The sequence below is a fragment of the Rhinatrema bivittatum genome, chromosome 4, assembly GCF_901001135.1.
Source record: "Rhinatrema bivittatum chromosome 4, aRhiBiv1.1, whole genome shotgun sequence".
NCBI classification, from domain to species: domain Eukaryota; kingdom Metazoa; phylum Chordata; class Amphibia; order Gymnophiona; family Rhinatrematidae; genus Rhinatrema; species Rhinatrema bivittatum.
In genome coordinates this window covers 169,901,665-169,913,708 of record NC_042618.1, presented here as the reverse complement: position 1 = coordinate 169,913,708, position 12,044 = coordinate 169,901,665, and the positions used below count along the sequence as shown (strand labels likewise).

The 12,044-nt window shown below is 41.3% G+C and overlaps 1 protein-coding gene across 3 annotated transcripts in view; it reads right to left on the bottom strand.

Moving 5' to 3' along the window:
• BAIAP2 (BAI1 associated protein 2) overlaps positions 1-12,044 on the bottom strand; it is a 248,898-nt gene that overhangs the window by 7,962 nt on the left and 228,892 nt on the right. The gene's annotated exons all lie outside the window — the stretch shown is intronic.

Here is a 12,044-nt window from a genome sequence, read left to right as displayed (position 1 = left end):
GCTGGAGGTCACATTGGCAATGGAATCGCCTAGGGTGGAGGGAGTGTGCAATTCCTGGAGCCGATGGAGGGTCTAGAGCAGGGGTCAGGAACCTTTTTGGCTGAGAGAGCCATAAACGCCACATATTTTAAAATGTAATTCCATGAGAGCCATACAATATGTTTAAAACTAAATACAAGTAAATGTGTGCATTTTATGTAAGATCACACTTTTAAAGTACAATAAGTCTCTGAAAATATTACACCAGGCCTTAAGACACCAATACATCTCCTATTAGGAAAACGGACCAAGTCAGGCTGCTATAGAGTCCTACACAGAAACTACACGCCAGCAGAAAACCTCACCTGAATCACGTGCTGTCCCTCACCTAACATAGAATAAAGAGACCAAAACGCATAACAAGAAGCATGCAGAAAAAACTGAATTGGAAACTGCAACAAACCAGAGTCTCTGTATGCAGTGTAACAAAGGAAAAAAGAAACATCACCCAACCTTATAAAACAAATCAAGAAATATAAAATCATCAGCAGTAAAACTGTACTAACAAAAAGAACATATTTCGAAACAGCTGATGAGTGGAATATCCAATAATTAAAAACACATATAAAACATTTCCAGATACCAACAAAATATTTCAAAATAGCAGACACAAAGACCCAGTAATGAAAAATAATAAGGATACAAAAATGTTTTTGCTCTGCATACCTGGGAACGTTTGATATCCAGGTGTCCTGAGATTGTTCTGAATTAGCAGGAGGTGGGGTGGTTTGCTTGGAACTTTCTCCTCTCTCAGTCACATACCAGCGCTCTCTCTCACACTGGTTCTCAATGACACACCTATACACACATGCTCTCAGTACTCACATATACACATGTTTTTTCTCTCTCACTTATATAGGCTCTTAATTACACATTTACACACATGCTGTCTATCTTTTCACGCTTACACACACACACACAGGCTTTCAATCACAAATACATGCTGTCTTTTTCTCTCACACACAGACTCTCATTCACATGCTTTCAAACATGTCCTCTCTTTCTCTCATTTACACACAGGCTCTCAATCACATACTCACATGCTCCCTCACCTAAATCAGCTCTCAATCACACACAGACACACATGATCTCTCTCTTACTTATACACACAGGCTCTTAATCATACATACACATGATCTCTCTCACACACAAAGGATCTCAATCATACATGCATACTCTTTCATACAAACAGGTTTTCAATCACAAACTTACACATACAGGTTCCCAATGGTAAACTTACATTCATGCTCTCTCTCTCTCACAGGCAGGCTCTCAATCACAGACATACTCTCTTTCACATGTACAGGCTCTCAATCATTCACATACATGCATTCTCTCACACACACACAGGGCCCCACCCCCCCCGCGGCCCGGAAGAGGAAGTGGAGAGTATCGGGTGCCTGCGCGGCAAGAAGAGGCCACGCTAGTGCGCTCGGCATCGGCCCGAAGAAAAGAAGACTGCAGCGCGGCTCGGAGGAAAACGAAGAGGTTCAACCGCGGCCGATGGGACTCCGCCTCCGCTGAAAATGAAGAGGTTAGCGTTGGGAGGAGGCTGCTGCTGCCGCGAGTTCCCGGGGTGGGGGAGAGAGAGAGTGAATGAGCGAGCAAACACAGCTTGCTCGCTCATTCACTCTCTCTCCCCCCCACCCCCACCCCCACCCCGGGAACTCGCGGCAGCAGCAGCCTCCTCCCAACGCTAACCTCTTTATTTTCAGCCCTCGCGGAGGCGGAGTCCCATCGGCCGCGGTTGAAGCTCTTCGTTTTCCTCCGAGCCGCGCTGCAGTCTTCTTTTCTTCGGGCCGATGCCGAGCGCACTAGCGTGGCCTCTTCTTGCCGCGCAGGCACCCGATACTCTCCACTTCCTCTTCCGGGCCGCGGGGGGGGGGGGGGGGGGGAGAGAAGAGAGCACGCCGGTGCCGCTGACTCCAGCTGTCCTGCCGCGTTCCGCCCGGGCTGACAGCATTTTAAGCCCGGGCGGAGGAGGACCGGGGAGCAGCTGGGTCAGCGGGAAAGAGTGGCGACTGTCTGCGAGCCAGATGCAGCCCTCAAAAGAGCCATATCTGGCTCGCGAGCCATGGGTTCCCGACCCCTGGTCTAGAGAAACAGCTACTTCTCCCTTTGTGCTTGAAGAAACTGCCGGTAGTAACTCTGGATGTTATCTGGAAAGTGCTGGTAAGATTGGACTCCTCTATTACAAAACCTACCGCTGACTTAAATTTGTTGCTTGGTAAAGTTTAAGACCATAACTCAAGAGCACAATATTTGTTCTAATGAACTTAAGAAGTACTGATGCATTAGAGCAGGAAACCAAAGACCTGAAGGAAATTAATGTTAAATTGTTTTAAGATAAAATTATTTGCCATTGAAGAATGGAACAATTTGAAAACTTTAAGACGTCTGAACCTTTGTTTCTTGAACTTTCCCATGGTATTGGGATCATCACTCAGGATTTGATTAATAGATATATGACAGATTACATAAGAACATAAAATATGTCATACTGGGTCAGACCAAGGGTCCATCAAGCCCAGTATCCTGTTTCCAACAGTGGCCAATACAAGTCACAAGTACCTGGCAAGTACCCAAACATTAGATAAATCATACAAGCTACTATTACTTATTAATTACTGTAATAGCAGTTTATGGATTTTTCTCTAGGAACTTATCCAAACTTTTTTTAAACTCAGTTACATAAACTGCTGTAACCACATCCTCTAGCAATGAATTCTAGAGCTTAACTATGCACTGAGTGCAAAAGAATTTTCTTTGATTTGTTTTAAATGAGCTTCTTGCTAAGTTCATGAAGTGCCCCTTGGTCCTATTATCTGAGAGAGTAAATAACCGATTTATATTAACTTGTTCATGTCCTTTCATTATTTTGTAGACTTCTATCATATCCCCCCTCAATCGTCTCTTCTCCAAACTGAATAGCCCTAACATCTTTAGCCTTTCCTCATAAGGCAGCTGTTCCATGCTCCTTATTTTGGTCACCCTTCTCTGCACTTTCTCCAGCACAGCTATATCCTTTTTGAGATGCAGTAACCAGAATTACACACAGTATTCAAGATGTGGTCTCACCTTGGAGCAAATCAGAGGCATTATGACATCCTCCATTTTATTTGCCATTCCCTTCCTGATAATTCCTAACATTTTGTTTAATGTTTTGACTGCTGCAGCACACTGAGCCGACCATTTCATGTATTATCCACTATGATGCCTAGATCTTTTTCCTGGGTGGTAATTCCTAATATGGAACCTAACGTCATGTAACTACAGCAAGGGTTATTTTTCCCTATGTGCAACACCTTGCACTTGTCCACATTAAATTTCATCTGCCATTTGGATGCCCAATCTTCCAGTCTCACAAGGTCCTCCTGCAATTCATCATAATCTGAGATTTAACTATGCTACATAATTTTGTGTCATCTGCAAATTTGATCACCTCCCTCATCGTACCCCTTTCCAGTTCATTTATAAATATATTAAAAAGCACCGGTCTAAGTACAGATCCCTGAGGCACTCCATTGTTTACCTTTTTCCACATTGAAAACTGACAATTTAATCCTACTCTGTTTCCTGTCTTTTAACCAGTTTGCAATCCAGAAAAGGACATCACCTCCTATCCCATGAAGTTTTAATTTTCTTAGAAGCCTCTCATGCGGGACTTTGTCGAATACCTTCTGAAAATCCAAATATACCATATCTACTAGTTCACCTTTGCCCACATGTTTATTCACCCCTTCAAAAAAAATGAAGGCGATTTGTGAGACTAGACTTCCCTTGGGTAAATCTATGTTGGCTGTGTCCCATCAAACCATGTCTATCTAAATGTTTTGCGATTTTATTCTTTATAACAGTTTCCATGATTTTTTTCTGGCACTGAAGTCAGGCTCATCGGACTATAGTTTCCTGGATCACCCCTGGATCCCTTTTTAAATATTGGGGTTACATTGTGATATGCCATATGTCTTTGCTTGTTGCCTTGAACCTGGTGTAAGATGGCATACAAATGTTTTAAATAAGGTATTTTATATCAGGGGTGGGCAAATTATGGCTCACAGGTCATAAGAACATGCCATGCTGGGTCAGACCAAGGGTCCATCAAGCCCAGCATCCTGTTTCCAACAGTGGCCAATCCAGGCCATAAGAACCTGGCAAGTACCCAAAAACTAAGTCTATTCCATGTTACCATTGCTAATGGCAGTGGCTATTTTCTAAGTGAACTTAATAGCAGGTAATGGACTTCTCCTCCAAGAACTTATCCAATCCTTTTTTAAACATTGCTATACTAACTGCACTAACCACATCCTCTGGCAACAAATTCCAGAGTTTAATTGTGCATTGAGTAAAAAAGAACTTTCTCCGATTAGTTTTAAATGTGCCACATGCTAACTTCATGGAGTGCCCCCTAGTCTTTCTACTATCCGAAAGAGTAAATAACCGATTCACATCTACCCGTTCTAGACCTCTCATAATTTTAAACATCTCTATCATATCCCCCCTCAGCCTTCTCTTCTCCAAGCTGAAAAGTCCTAACCTCTTTAGTCTTTCCTCATAGGGGAGCCGTTCCATTCCCCTTATTTTGGTAGCCCTTCTCTGTACCTTCTCCATCGCAATTATATATTTTTTGAGATGCGGCGACCAGAATTGTACACAGTATTCAAGGTGCGGTCTCACCATGGTCCGCCTATCTCTTGTACAATTACATTGTATGTGGCCTGTCTATGCTGCCTGCCTGAATGTTGCCCTTGTGATATGCTGACCTACATGACCTTAGCTGATGGCAGGCAAGTCAGAGTTTGGCGTTATTTAATTATTCACTGGTGAGGAATTTCTGTGAGGGCCCATGCTGGGGGGAGGGGGGGTCCACACGTGGATGGGGTTTTGCATTCATCTTTCAAACTATATTTTCTGTGGGGTGAGGTATGATGGCTAACGAAGTTAAAATCATGTCATGGAATGTGTGTGGCATTGGCTTGGTGATCAAGTGCCCCAAAATTCTAGACTCCCTTAAAAAGAAAAGTGCGGATGTGGTTCTATTAGAAGAGGCCCACTTAAATGATACTGAACATCAAAAATTGAAGAATTGGTGGGCAGGAGATGCAATGCGATATTTATTTTATTTATTTAGAGTTTTTTATTTACCGACATTCGTAAGTACATCATGGAACAGTGTTAATAGGAACGAGAGTTACATGAAACTGGAATATTGATAAAGGAGATAAGAAATTTCAAGATAGGGTAAACGCAAAACCCCTCCCCCTCCCAAAAAAAAAACCTGATAATGTGAGAAAAAAGAAAAAGGAGCACCAAGGAGAGAAAGGGATATGCCTCCCCTGAGACTTGTTTGGCAGGAGAGACTATTTTAATCCATAAGAATTTATTTAGGACAGTGAGAAAGAAATCAGAGACCCTCGAGGCCAGTATGTTATTTTGGTTGCTGAGCTATACTGCAGACCTTTAGAGTTTTATGTAATATTTATGCTTTTAACAACTATGACCCGCTTTTTTTTTTTTTTTTTTAAATATACACTGACTCCTACTTCCTTATTTAGGGGTTGGAATGGTGTTAGGTGGGGACTTCAGTCTGGTTTGTGACCCAGTTCTGGATAAATTCCAGAGGATTTTGGGAGATCAGATCTGAAAGGGTAAAGGATTCCATTTGCCGGAAGAGGGATTAAATGTAGTGGATCCTTGGATACTTTTGCACCCTCTGGAGAAGGAATGTGCCCTAGACAAATGAGCAAAATCTATTTACTTGAGGATCAATTCTATTCTGGTCTCTCAAAGTATTTGTTCTCAGGTTGTGGAGTCAGGGGTGGGGATCTTACACTATCTGATCACACCCTGATTTGGAATCAGTTAGGCTGGGGAACTAGAGAAAGGGAAGGATTTCAGTGGAGATTATCTGGCGTTTGAGCATCAATTTCAGGATTTCCTTAAGGCGAGTGGAGGGACTTTGGAGTTTCATAACTGGGGGCATAAGGAGGATCCCATTTTGATTTGGCATACCCTAAGGTATACCTCAGCTCGCACAAATCAGGACAGTAGCTAGCCCTCTGAGCTGATCGTAAAACCAAACCATGAGGAAGTATCATTTCCTATGTGGCAAAACTGAGGAAGGATATCAATAAACAGCTCTTTTGTTTGAAGAACCAGTTGACCAAGGCCAAAAATCTATTGGCTGTCTCTAATACTAGGGAGAACAGAGGCATATTTAGCTACTTGGATTGCTTTAAACTCACTAATCCTTCAGAGGACTGTAAAATCCATCACTTATTAAAAATTCAAATTGTATCAGTATAGCAACAAGTTTGGCAAGCTACTAGCTAATTTCATCAAAATGAATGTGTGTTCCTGCTATATAAATACACTAAAGGCTAAGGACGGGAAATTGGTAAACTCTAACAAGGAAATAGTTGGAATTTTGAAACAATTTTAGGAGATGCTGTATACCTCTGAAGGCTGCGACCTAGAGACGTGCAGTACTTTTCTAGAGAAGGCAAATTTGCCCAAATTCACAGAGGACCATTTGAACTGACTGAATAGGCACATAAGCCTATTAGAGATCAGGGGAGCATTCATAGAGCAAAGCCTTTAAAGGCATCGGGACCAGACAGCTACACAGCTGAGTTCTATAAGTCTCTTTTGGAGCACATCTCTGTGCCTTTAGAGGCAGTATTCCATGCACTGTTAAGTCCGGAGACATATCCGAAAGATATGAATTTGGTACAAATTACAGCCATATCTAAGGAGGGGAAGACCCTACTTCTCCGGTGGCCTATCGTCCGATCTCATTATTGAATTTTGATCAAAAGCTGCTAGCTAAGATATTAGCCAACAGAATGGCTGTGATTTTACCCAAAATCATTGATTCTGGCCAGGTGAATTTTGTCTGGGGCAGGTATGACTCAATGAATGTACAGCTTTTGTTAACAGCTATGGTATCGGGGAAGAGCCACCATTTGCCTTTTCTATCAGTTTTGATATGGAAAAGGCTTTAGAGTGGAATGGATTTTTTTATTTTTTCTCTCTTAGAACATATGGAATAATCAGGTTTATTTCAGTGTACCCTGATCCAAAAGAATCTGTCATAGCTAATAGAGTGCACTCTGATTTATTTCAAATAGGAAGGGATGCTTGTCAAGGCTGTCTGCTGTCACGGCACTATTTTTATTATCTTTAGAACTGTTCTTAAGATCAGTGTAGCAGGTGGGGGAGGGGGGAGGCAGGGGAGCAGGGATTCAGATAAACCGAGTGTTCAAATATGCAGTTGCTGATGATATCCTAGTGTTTCTTACCAAACCGGAGATTTCTTTGAAAGCACTTACAAAGCTTTTTGACCAATTTGGTGAATTTTTGGGCTTGATGTTGAATATAGACCAGTCAGAAGCCTTTGCTTTTCCAGACTCTATGCACACTTTGGTCTGGCAAGTTTCCTTTGAAGTGGGCAGCAGGACCTATTCGCTGTTTAGGCTTGCAAATTTCACCTGACTTGAATCGACTATATGAGCTTAATGTCTCTAATCCAGTGTGGCACTTGAGAACAGTAGTTTGCCATCAAACAAGCCAGGTTTTCAGGATATCCACAATGAATATGCAAGAGATAGATTTGCATACAATGGAGGCAGTGCATGCAAATCTCACTTATGCATATTCATTATAGATATTGTGAAACCTGGCATGTTTGTGGCACTCGAGGACTGGAGTTCGTCATCACTGCTCTATTCTCTTAGCTCATACTAAGTAAAAATTCTGGGTCTGCCAGAATTTGCCATTATCTCTGGTTGGGAGAATTAATATTTATATAAAATGGAGAGTTCCAAAATGGCTCTGTTGTTATTCATAGCCTGTCATTTTGATTATGGACAAGAAATTTGAAGGCCTTAGATAGCCTGTTACTATCATTTATTTGGAGATGGACCCAAAAACCAGAAAGAAAGGCGGTCTATCAAAGCCATGAGGAATAGGAAAAATGAGATAGAACCAAAAGTCCTTGATAATTGTTTATTGATAAATGAATTGCCCAGTAGATGCCCAACTCTAGGCCTGAGTTTCACCCAGATTGAGGCTGCTTCAGGGGCTGTTCAAACAAAGAATGTGTTACTTAGCAAATTACACATTAAACATCCGATGCCTTAGTTGTAAAGATGTTGTCATGAAAATGGTCTGTATTATTTATTATCAGTTCTTATGAATGTAATAGGTTGGTAATTTGGTTATTTTCGATTCGTAAAAGGTACTTGAACTGCAGAATGTTATTGCTCAAACCATGAAATCCGCCGTGGTTCGTGTACGCATCACTTAGTATGTTTGAAAAGACCAAGCTGGCATGAAACCAAACATCAGTCAACCTGTTGTAGGCGTGGTTAAGACTAATTCTGCAAGTAATACAATGCACATCCTCCACCATAGTTCATGTAAGCATCAGTCTTAACCACGCCTACAACAGTTTGACTAATGTTTGGTTTTGCGCCAGCTTGGTCTTTTCAAACTTACTAAGTGATGCTTACACGTATAAGGTTATACACAGTCCCAATACTGAGTGTATAATTTGCAATGTTACTTATGTTCTTCTGTTTTCCATCAGGTACTGTTCCTTTTCTCCTCTTCCTGTTTTTCCCTCTCTTCTCTCGCCCCTTCTCTCTTCCTATCTGCTCCTTCTCCCCCCACCCTGGTTTTTTGTAATTTCCTCCTTCAGTTATATTGTAAACCGGCATGATGTACCCACGAATGTCAATATATAAAAGCAAATAAATAAATAAATAAATGTGCTAAGTAACACATTCTTTGTTTGAACAGCCCCTGAAGCAGCTTCAATATGGGCGAAACTCAGGCCTAGAGTCGGGCATCTACTGGGCAAGTCATGTATCAATAAATAATTATCAAGGACTTTCGATTCTCTCTCATTTTTCCTAGTTATTTGTAAGAAAGCTCCTATAGCCCTGATATTTGTGAAGAAGGATTAGGCTAAGGGAGGTTTGGGGTTCCTGGACATGGAATTTTATAACTTGGCATGCCTATTACATTTCCTATGTGATTGGCTATATGATAAATATATTTATGTCAATTGGTTAGGGGAAGAGGCTCTGACCAGATCTTTGGATTTGAAATCTGTTTTGCAGGCACCTTATAGTAAGCTCCCAAGGGGCTGGCTGAAATCTTTTCTGATATCTCTTCTAAACTGGACTTGGGTAGCATTATCCTTCTGCTCCCAATTTTTACCAATTCAGGGTAATCTGGATTTTTCTCCAGGAAGTACTATTGTGGATTTTCAGAGATGGAAGATGAAAGGTATAACAAGTGCAACATGTGGGGGATGAGGGTGCGATTATGTCCTTCCCAGATTTGAAACAATATGAGCTTACTGGCAATTTTTCATAAGTTTAATTGAAGCACTACATTTCTACTTTAAGGGAGGCCTTGGAGTTTGCTTTTTTGGACTGCTTTGATGATTTGTTTAAACCAGTTTCTTCACAAACTCTGTCTAGAATTCACAAAGGGTTAAATAAATTGAAGACAGATCTCAGCTCTCTGCTGAATAGGTGGCAGAGAGACAGTGGCTTCTGCATTTTGGAGTAGTGAGTGACTGGGAAGAGGGTGAGTGGGATTGAGGGGGTTTGTGACAGAGGGAAGGGAACGGAGTAGGAGGGTGAATGACAGAGGGGAAGGGAGTGAGTGACTGCGAAAAGGGAAGGCGACTGAGTAGAAGAGTGAGTGACAGAAAGGTAAGGGACAGAGGGAAGGGAAAAAGAATGAGGGGTTAAGTGACAGCGGGGAAAGGGGTTGTGTGATAGGAGGGGGTGAGTAAGAGAGGGAAGGGGAAATGGGGGAGTGTAGAATGGTGAATGAACATGTTTATTATATGAGAGAAAAAAGAGGACGTTTGTGTGTTCCCTCCTCTCCTGCCTCCCATCTCCCTCCACTAATCCACTACAATCTCAGGGTGACTAGAGATCAAAAGTTTCTAGGTATGGAGAGGGGAAGCTTTTTTATTCTTAGTTTTAATTATTGGGAGGTGTTTGGTATGTCTGCTGTTTTGAAATATTTAATTGAATTCTGGTAAATGTTTAAAGGTTTTTTTTATCCCTAATTATTAGATGTTTTAATAGTCATCTTTTTATTAGTATGGTTTACTATTATGATTGATGATTTATATATCTTCATTTTGTTTTATTAGTAATGGTGATGTTTTTGCTTTTGCACTGTTATACTGCATATGAGTCTGGCTTGTAGTGGTTTCCAGTTCCGTTTTCTATCTATTTATATTGACGGTCTTTTTATTCTTATTTGGTGAGAGTTTGTGTTTGTTCTGCATTTGTGACAGAGGTGAAGTGGTCTGCTAGCCAGGAAAATGCTTTGTACCTCTGTTGGGTTGAAGGTTTTGCTGATTTTGGTAAAGGCTAGGATCCATGATTGTAGGGCTCCTCAAGTGCTAAAGATGGTGGTGCTTAAGCCTGTTGGATATTGAAATGTCTGTAAGTGCCAGGGGTTTGACTATTGTGCCAAGGAGCTCCAAGGGGTTCCCCCCAACTCTGGCCCTTGTGACAGATAACTTGTAATGTGGCTCAAGCAGAAAAAAAAAGGTTTTATATACTAACCAGAAATCAGCATGAGTCCTCCATGGGGGTTCAAGGTGAAGCTTAGACTATGGAAGAAAGTTTGGATATCTCAGATAATACTGTCATCTGAGCAGGAGAGGGCCATGCTCTTTGTCGCCTATGTTTATGAACAGGAATTAAGCTCAGTTGTGTGCCTGTATTTTAAGATGCAAGCTTTATTCCTAGATCAGTGTATATCAGGGGTGGCCAACTCCTGTCCTCGAGAGCCACAAATAGGCCAGGTTTGCAGGATATCCACAACAAATATTCATGAGAGAGATTTGCATTCGATGGAGGCAGTGCATGCAAATCTATTTCATACATATTCATGTCGATATCCTGCACACCTGGCCTGTTTGTGGCTCGAGGACCAGAGCTGGCCACCCCTGGTGTATATGAATCTTTCCTGATGTGTCTGTCCACACAAGAAAGAAAATTATTCTTGGGGATGTGCCAAGAAGCTTACTCTGTTTATACTATCCTTGCAAATGTGTAGTGCAATATTCTAATGTGAAATATGTTTTTTTTACACCTGAGCTTCTAAGATGATCTAGGAGCCCTTCTAGCTAGACCACTCATGATTGATCCAGATAAATGTTTCTTTTACAATAGTAGGAATTCACTACACCTTTATAATAGTTTATTTCTTGGATATTTCTCCCTTATTTTAGCTTCTTCTCCAAGTAAGACTGGGATCTAATTAGATACAATTTATGCAAGAAAGCTATTTTTTTTTCTTGTATTTTATTTTCTAGCTTAATGATGTATCATGTTTCCTTTGACAAGTAGATGCTTGTTTGGTCAACATTTGAAACAAAAAAAAAGCACTGCTGTTGGATGGGACACAAGTCAGAGAAACCGTAAGAAGTTTAAAAAATATTTGATTTATACAGAATAGATACTAGTTTCCAGGAATCAGAGCTATCCACTTTGGGAAATGGTGCTAGCACTAGGGCAGTCATGATGCATAGATCCCCATTCAGTGCTCTATGGCAGGACTTTCAGTCATAAAAATCAGTCTTAAGTTCACAGAAATGCTATATGGAGTACAAGAGGAAAAGATTTACCTGCTGCTTTTGAATATTTGAAAGAATTTGCACAAAGACCTACTTAAGGTCCAGATGATGTTCTTTGTATAAAATCTTCAAATTTATAATATATCCTTCTGATGGGCTATGACATGTGCTCCCTGGTCCCGCACAGGAGACTGGTGAATAAAATGAGAAGCTTAGGAGTGAGTGCTGAGGTGGTGACCTGGATTGCAAACTGGTTGACGGACAGAAGACAATGTGTGATGATAAATGGAACTTACTCTGAAGAGAGAACGGTGTTAAGTGGAGTGCCACAAGGATCCATGTTGGGACCGGTCCTGTTCAATATCTATGTGAGCGACATAGCGGACGG